Source organism: Dinoponera quadriceps, unplaced genomic scaffold (assembly GCF_001313825.1).
Source record: "Dinoponera quadriceps isolate SergipeBrazil2010 unplaced genomic scaffold, ASM131382v1 scaffold180, whole genome shotgun sequence".
NCBI classification, from domain to species: domain Eukaryota; kingdom Metazoa; phylum Arthropoda; class Insecta; order Hymenoptera; family Formicidae; genus Dinoponera; species Dinoponera quadriceps.
In genome coordinates this window covers 30,355-39,095 of record NW_014554282.1, presented here as the reverse complement: position 1 = coordinate 39,095, position 8,741 = coordinate 30,355, and the positions used below count along the sequence as shown (strand labels likewise).

At 47.9% G+C, this 8,741-nt stretch overlaps 1 pseudogene; it reads left to right on the top strand.

The window, feature by feature from the left end:
* The window catches only part of LOC106742043, an 11,288-nt pseudogene that overhangs the window by 514 nt on the left and 2,033 nt on the right, over positions 1-8,741 (top strand).

Here is an 8,741-nt window from a genome sequence, read left to right as displayed (position 1 = left end):
CCCCCTCCCCAACCCTTCTATATGCCGGACGAGGCGGTTAACAAGAATGCGCTTAAAGAGCTTCCCCGTCTCGTCTAGCACACAGTTGGGCCTAAAATCCGAGGATGCTTACCGCCCCCGACCCGTTTTCGAGAGCAGGACCACTCCGGCCACCATCCATTCGTCTGGGAAATGCTCCGCCCTGAGGCAGTCGGTAAAGGTCTGCCAAGGACATCCTCCAGATCACCACGGCCTCCCCCCAGGCGACTCCCGGAATCCCGTCAGGGCCGGGAGCTTTCCGTGCCCAAATGCCCTGATGCACCTGGCTGCCGCCCGGACCTCTCCTGCCGTGACTCTCAGCTCGTCCCGCCAAACCTGCGTTCCCCGCCCGAGTTGGGGCGGTAGCCCCTACCTGGAAGAGAACAGGGTGCCGATGACCTTCCCGACGAACCGGGGGTCCAGCGCCACCGCTTGTGGGGGATACCTATTTAGGCCCAGAAGGAGCTCCTGCCAACTTAGTTATCAATCTTTCTGACGGGCTATCCCCGCCGCTAGCTCCCTCCGGGCTCGCCTAGGGGACCCCAGGTATACCCCCCCCCCGTGCGCAGAGAACCCCTCCCATGCCATCTGCGGCATCTGGAGAAAAGATAGCGCGCCACGGTGGCGGCCCGTCGTGAAGATGCAATTTCCGCCGTCCACCACGGCGCACCCTAAGATCTCTGGAGGTCACCCGGGTCATGGATGCCCGACAAGCGTATAGCACTACGCCCCGGATACAACCCACCCTCTCTTCCGTGGAGAGGCGTTCCAGAAAATCCGGCCGCCACATCGACTCCGCCACAACAGACCGGAAATCATCGCGGTCAAGCCGGGACAGGGCCCATCTCTTACCCCCTGAGGGCCCCCCACTTCGATCCCGATGTCCCTCCCGGAAGGTGCCGGACACGGCCACATCTATATGGAGGTGGTCACTTGCATTTTCCGTGTCCAGCACTCTCCACCCCACAATCAGGAGTGTGGCAGGGGGAGTAGCCCATGTGAGATCCACAATGGACTCCCCCTGCCACCGCACTCAGCTGCTCTGCCTCCCCTCGTTGTGGAGGCAGAGCTCCAAACTCGCCGCGCATTCTCGAACCAGGCCCTCCTTAGGGTCATCGCGCCGGGGACCTCACTCCCGTGACCAGGCGTTGAAGTCCCCGGCCACGATGACTGGGCCGGTGAGCACCTCCTGACGGCACCGGCAACCCCGCCCAAGACCGTCTCGGCCTCCGCTAGGGCCATGCTACGCGATGGTAGGAGGTAAACCCCCACCACCACTACACGGCCTCACATGATCGCCACGTAGAACTTCCCCATCTCTAGCACAGAGCACGGGGGAGAGAGAGTGCCCGTTCCTTTCCACGTGGCGGCTATAAGACCCCTCCCGTCCTCCGAACGCACTCAATTGGGGTCGTTCGGGGGAACACACCATGGATCCGCTAAAGTACCCAATCCACAACCACGCTCCGCCATGTCATGCAAGAACAATTTTTGCGCACGGCGGGCGTGTTTGAGATTGGCCTGACGCAGGCGGGGAGTACCAGCAGCCATTGTTCTCAGCAAACTCGGCATCTTCCCCGCCTGACAGCACCCTCCTACTCCTCTTAATTTGGGCCTCGGCCTAGGGTGAGGAACCCAACCCCTCCCCCTCCACGGTGGGGGCAACTTCCTGTTGCCCCGTCACCAGCTGTCTCCCCTGCTGCTGCCCCGCGGCTTTAGGGCAAGCAGCAGCCTGTTTGTCCTTAGGGGCATTCCTTTTTTTGCCCCCCTTTTCCTGGGAGGGAGACGGCCTTAAGCGCCAGCCCTCCACCTTCCTTTTTGCCTCCGGGCAGGCCGCAGCGCCCGCACGGTGTTCCGCCGGGTGCCTCAGGTCGGACAACGCGGCGGCAGAGTACAACTGCGCGCCACATGCTCGGTGCCCCCGCACTGGTAGCACCGGTCGCCCCTATCGGCCGCGGCAGTGCATTGGGCGCGCACGTGCTCCCCTGCAGGCACCTAAAGCAATGCAGGCGTTCCTCCAACATGGTGACGGTCGCCCATATTCACCCAATCTTGATCCTTCCGGCCGCCGAAATCCTATTGGCGGCAGCGACCGGACAGCGGACCAACAGAGTCCCCAGTCATCCCGAGCCACTGCTGATCGGGATGACCCCCATCGCGATGAAGGATCTAGGACATTCCCACATATGTGCCATCGCCGCAGCCACTTCCTCCGCCATGCAGGCATCGTCCAGCCAGGCGACCCGAATCTCCGCCCGCTTAAGAAGTCGCGTAATCAGAACCCCCTCCCTCTCTGCGAGGGCCTCCGTGAGGTGGGCCGCAAGAGCGTCCCCTTTGGCCTCCCCACCAGTGCCCGTAAGCTCATAGTTAAGGTCCCCGGTGAGGGTCCTCTCATACGGAGGCCCTCGATCTCGAGGGAGGCGAGGTCTCTCTTAACCCTCTCGTAGCCCTGCCGGACAGGTGATGGTCACCACAGCCGTCGCAGGGACCTTCTGCTTTTTCAGGAGCGGAGAGCGAGGGGGATCGGCTCCTCTACGCCTCACTCCTTCCTCCTCTCCTCCCGGGGCAGCCAGACGCACGGGGACCTGAGGAACACGTTCTCCCTCCCCACAACTTCCGACCATCGCCGGGGGGAATCCTCGCTCTGCGTAGCTTCCCCTTCCTCACGTGGAGGTGCAGGGGGTGGCCTGAGCGATCTGCCCCCCTCCCCTGACTGTTGAAGGCGGAGCCTGAGCCTTCTTCTTGTCTTTCTTGTTTTGTTCTTTCCCCCCTTGCTCGACTCTTTCCGAGCTGCTCCGGCCAAAGACCCAGGCGCCCCCCGCTTATCCTCCCCGGTTGGAGCCGGAGGCGCGTGTCCTGCTCTTTCCTCCTGATTTCCCAGGCTCCCTGGGGTTTGCGTCACCGTGCGTAGCTCGGCTCCTAGGGCCCGGAATCTCTCATCAATGAGGGAGGTCACCTTCTGGAGCAAGTACTTTAGGTCCCGTGCTCCTTCTTTGAAGCGACGTTCCCCACCACCCCCTTTCTCGTGGGCCGATATTCCCCCGCCTCCGCTACATCCGGGGGCGGGAATGTCTCCCACAACATCCCCCCGTCAACCGCAGCAGGGCCTCGCGAAAAGTCTCCCACAACATCCCCCCGCCACCCTTCCCACTCTCTGCGGGAACGGGGGGGACGCCTCCATCTCCTTCATCGCTACCACCTTCTTTAGGTCGACGACCTCCCTCCTCAAGAGAAATCTCCTCGCCAGCCCTAGCCAATTCGCTCTTTAGGGTTACCACTTCTCCCAAAAGGTCAGCCCATTGGGTGCCATCATATGCTCGGCAATTCAGCTCCTCGGCAGTGACGCGCATCACTGTGCAGGCCTGCCAAAGAGCCTTGACCCCATGGTGCCCTTGAATCCTCGAGACACTTTAGCAACCCTCTCGACACCATCAATCGCGTCAAATGCCGACGCCATCAGTTCGGGCATCGACACATTTCCAAGAGTCCCCTCCCCACGACCAGGAAAGGCGGCCGAGGATAAGGTTAACCTTTCCACGACCTCCTCGGCCAGGCGGAAATCCAGCTCATTTTGCTGGGCCTCCAACATCTCCCGCCTAGCTTTGGCCAGTCCGCAATATTGTCCGGTAGTAGATGGTCTACTGAGCCCCCTCCGTTTTACCACCACCTCCTCATAGGGCCGCTTTGTTTTGGCGATGATTTCCCACGCGGAGCTCGTTGGTGCCGCCGACCGCACGCTGCCGTCCAAGGCGTATTGATCATAGTCGGACGATTTACCCCCGGACCCGGATAACCACCCGGGTCTTGGTGAGGGGCGCTCGGGGGCCTTGCGGCCTCTCCGCGTCTACCTCCGTGCCCGTGGTGGTCGGGGTCACCGGTTTTCTTTCCATGCACGCCTGTGGAGGTGAGAACCACGCGACGAGATGTTTTATTGATCCCCCCGCAGACGGAGATTGCATCACCATTTTTCGGCCGCCAGGAAACAGGCCAAAAATCCTAGGCCCTTTCGGCCTCGTCATCCTTCTTAGATGATACCGTTTTTCGCGGCCCCCCAGCTAGGATCCGCGCCTCTGCTCTTACTTTTGCTGGTCTTCCAGGTGGCGCTCCGACGTCCCACACGCCCTATCGCTCGCTCCAATCATCAATGACTCATCCTACGCCTTCTCGTCTCCAAGCACGACGGCAGTCGCCACGTCCAATGCAGAACGTATTTCCCCCCCGGAGTTTGGTGACCTTCTCAGTCTCTTTCCTCCCATCCCTCTCCACCTCTCAGATGTTTGTTTTTTTGAAATCCGCCATATTAAATGAGTTTAAGTTCTCTGGCTCGCCTATCATAGGACCCTCAACATCGATAGGGGCACTTCCTCCGGTAGAAAGAAAGCCCTAATACTGTATGAAAAAGCCGAGAAGCGGTTTTTCAGGTACCCAGCCCTATTCTCACCAAATGACTCTACTAAAAAATGTTACGAGATAGGCCCGCGCCATAATTGATGCTATGGTTTAACGTCACACCTATCGAGTGGGCGCGCACCGATCCAATCGGCCGCTCACCCAAAACTCAGGCTAGACGTTGCCGGATTTACCGTACCGGACATCGGGTACGAGGAGATACTGGCTAGGTAATCCTTCACACGTATGCTCGGAACGGCGGCTTCAACCCCCGCATTAGCTCCAGATAGCTCGTGGGGAGTGATTTTTTCACGTTGAACATGCGGTTTCCTGGAACCTTGGCCAGGATTTTTTTATTAGACTTGGACTTACTTTTAACTGTAGTACGCTGCAGATGTCAGTTACAGACATCACCCACGAGCCCCGGCTATCCCCCATCTGCGGCGCGATCGCGTGCGACCGCACAACAAGCGGGCAGACGGGGAGGATACTACTTCCCTCCGTCTAGTCTACAGGGAATATCTCCCGCCGTCCGACCGCACCTCATTCACCAGCACTCAGACACCTCCAGGGGGCCACGGCCCGCCTTGGGGGGACGCTCTTGGTTAGTCCTCCACTCTGGTTTCGGGAGCACCCCTAGGGGAAGAGCCCGTAGCAAAGGGGTCATAGGTCCATAGGGTCCACCACCACGTCCAGGTAACGTCCAAGGTGGAGTCTATTTTATCACTCTCTCTAATTGATTATTTTTTAATTTGATTTTTAAGAAAAATAATTAATTTTTTTTATTTACCTTATAAGTTTTATTAATAAAAATAAAAAATTATTTTTTTAATTAATTATTTAAATGATCTCATCAACTTTATTAATATTTTTTTTAATAATTTTTTATTTTAAATTATAACAATTTTTCTATTTCCTTGATCATTTTATTTAAACGTAATATTCCTCGTTTTCATTTATGAATAATTTTAAACATTAATCATTTAAATTGATTCACGATATTATTATTATTTTCTATTCAAAAAATACTCTATTTTANATTAATTTTATATCTTCGAGTTTTTTTCTTTATTTTCAACTATTCTTAACTTACTTTCAACTATTATTAATTCAATTTATTTTAAATTAATTTTTCTATACTCTTATATTGTTCAATCTGGTTGATTTATTCTTCTCATCATTCTAAAATCTCTAATTTGATTGATTTATTTATCTATTGAAAGTTAAATTATTCTTTCCTTATTTATNATTGTATCAATTATTTACTTAAATTTAATATTTAATAATTTAAATTTTCTCTCCTATTATCTTTTTTATTTTTTAATATTTCTAGATTATCACCGTTTTCTTTTTTATTTTTTAAATGATTTAATGTTTATCTATTCTATAACTTTTTTAATTTTAACTTAACTCCTTTTTTATTAATATTCAAATATTTTGTTATATTTCATATTTTTATTAATATCAGAAATTTCATTATATTTAATTAAACTTTTAAAAACAATTTATTTTTAATAAAATATTTAAAAGTTTATGTATATAAAATATTTACATTAATTTTATTAATTTCATTAACTTCTATTCGTTTATTTTATTATTTTAAGTTAACCTTTAAAAATTATAAATCTTCAAAGTTTAAAATTATATTTTTATGAAATCTTAATTATATTTAACTTACAATATAGTTACGTTCGCGAGGGGAAATAAATCGACACAACGTTAAATAGGAAACAACTTCAAATATATATTTGCTATTTACAAGAATGCATGCAGACTCAATCTCTCTCTCGCGAAAGACCGACGCGCACGTCACGACGACTCGTCCGTCCGAGAGAGAATCTTTTAAACGCGTTGTTTATCGATCATTGCTGATTATCTGTTGTTTACGATTCGTTGTCAAGATAATCAGCTATACGTTCAGAGCGCTAAAAGCGTTAAAACATGGACGTAATAATATTTTTAAACTTGCAATTTAATATTTTATTTAAATTACAAAATTTAATATAAGAATATTATTTTCTTAAATAAATTTACATTTTATCACTTTAATTAGTCATGATATTTAGAAACAAATGAATATTTTCTACAAATCACAAAGTTATCGGAATTCTATATTTCCTTTTCGCTCTTTGATCAGGATTAATTGGTTTTTCCATAAAAATGTTAATTCGAATTGCACTTGGAAAATGTAATTCTTTCATTAATGATGATCACTTATATCTCTCATAACTCATCACTTATATATCTTATAACTCTATTATAACAAAACGTAATTTAATGTATATTTTTTTATAGCTATACCATTAATAATTAGGGGTTTTAAAAATTAGTTTATTCCTTTAATATTATTGGGAGTACAAATTAATTCGATCCGTTTTTGTGGCCAAAAATGCAATTATTTCAGAACAAAATGAATGAAAAGATTAATCAAAGTATTGTCCATCGCTGGCTAATACTTTTTCCCACCTCTAAGGCAAATTTCAAATTCCATCTCAAAAAAATGTCTCGTCTTTTAAGGCGATCCAAGTTAAGAGTCAACTTTCGATTTCTGCAAAAGAAGTGAACCGGCGACATGCCAAATCCCGCTGCATCCGTCGGAACAACCTATAATCAGAAGGAGCAATATTTGGCGAATACGATGGGTGCGGTAAAATATCCCACTTGAGCGTTTCCAAATAATTTTTTACTACTTTTGCGACATGAGGCCGAGAGTTATCATGCAGAAGAATAACTTTGTCATGTCTTTGCTCGTATTCCGGCCGTTTCAATCGTACGGAAACTGCTTGTTGCGTAATTCCCAATGATTCTACAAGCTCTTCTTGCGTTTGACTCGAATCTTCATCAAGTAATGCCTCGAATTCTTTGTCTTCGAATTGTTTTGGCTGCCCAAAGCGAGGCTTGTCTTCAAAACTGAAATCACTATTCTTGAAACTTCAAAACTATTCCCTACATGATTTATCAGTTAGAACATTGTCACCATAAACTTTTGCAAGCATTCGCTGTGCTTCAGCTGCACTTTTTTCCAATTTAAACTGCAAACTAAAATTTCCATCAAATGCTGCTTAGTTAACACAAAATTTGACATATTCAACACAGTAAAAGGAGGAGTTTTGTATGAAACTCAAAGCGATATAAGCTGAATATTATTGACAGATATCTAACCTCTCCGAAACCATTAAAATCAGCTGTCACTATGAAACATTCATAACAACCAGAGTCATCCTTTGAAAACGGTCCGAACTATTTTGTACTTTTAATATGTCCACCTGATATAGCTTATCCACTTCTAAATAATATAAGATTTTGACTTCTTCCCCTATCTTTAATTTTTTTACTTATTAGAAATTTAACATTTACGGACTCGGGTACAGGATGAACTCTGTATCCCATTTTATCCTCTAATATTGTTCATTGTTCATTTTCTAATGATTTAACTATCTTCTCCCTCCATTTAGTTGTAATTTTTTCTATCATAGATGCAATTAATTTTATTACTTCAATCTTAAATATACATCACAAAAATATTGCTATTGATAAAATCCCCTTATTAATTTGATCAATATTAATTACTACACTCTTACTTTTATTATCCCTTTCCGTCCTTGTTGGAGCTATTACTATACTTTTAATTGATCGAAATTTAAACACTTTTTCTTTTAACTCAATAGGAGGAGGACATCCTTTTCTTTATCAACACTTATTTTAATCTTTTGGTCATCCTGCAGTATACAGGGTGTCCCAGACCACCCGTCTCACCCGACTTTTTCGTAAACACGACATTTTAAAGAAAAATGTTTTAGACAAAAGTTTTGTGACTTCGAAGGGCACATAAGATAGTGTCATTGGTTTGACCTTGGATAGTCGTTTGAAGATCACGTGAAGGTCACCTTTAATTTCTTAAATGGAAACCCCCATTTTTCAATGCATATTCTTGTAGCTTACCTCGAGAGCTTTCCAAAACGTTATAATGAAACCTTTTTTTAATAAGTACTTTTCGAGTTATGAGGATTGAAAATTACGGTTGCGACCGATATTCGCGACTCGGCCTCTCCGAGTCGCCGGTGCAACGCCGACGGGCGAACCTCGGGCCGCTAACGAAATTCGGACCTCCACAAGTCCGTGTGGGCGCCAGGTGCGCGGATCGCACCCACTAACTATGGGCCCCGCGGTCGGCGTCGCCGTCCGCGCGTCGGCCAGTTGACCCGAGTTCGCCCCGATCGGGACCGACAGCTCCGGGGTGATTTAAGTCGGAGGCCGGGGGGGTCCGTACGGTCGCCGGCGTCAGTCGGCGACCGGCGCGAAAGGGGAGAGGACCGGAAATAAAAGAAAAGAAA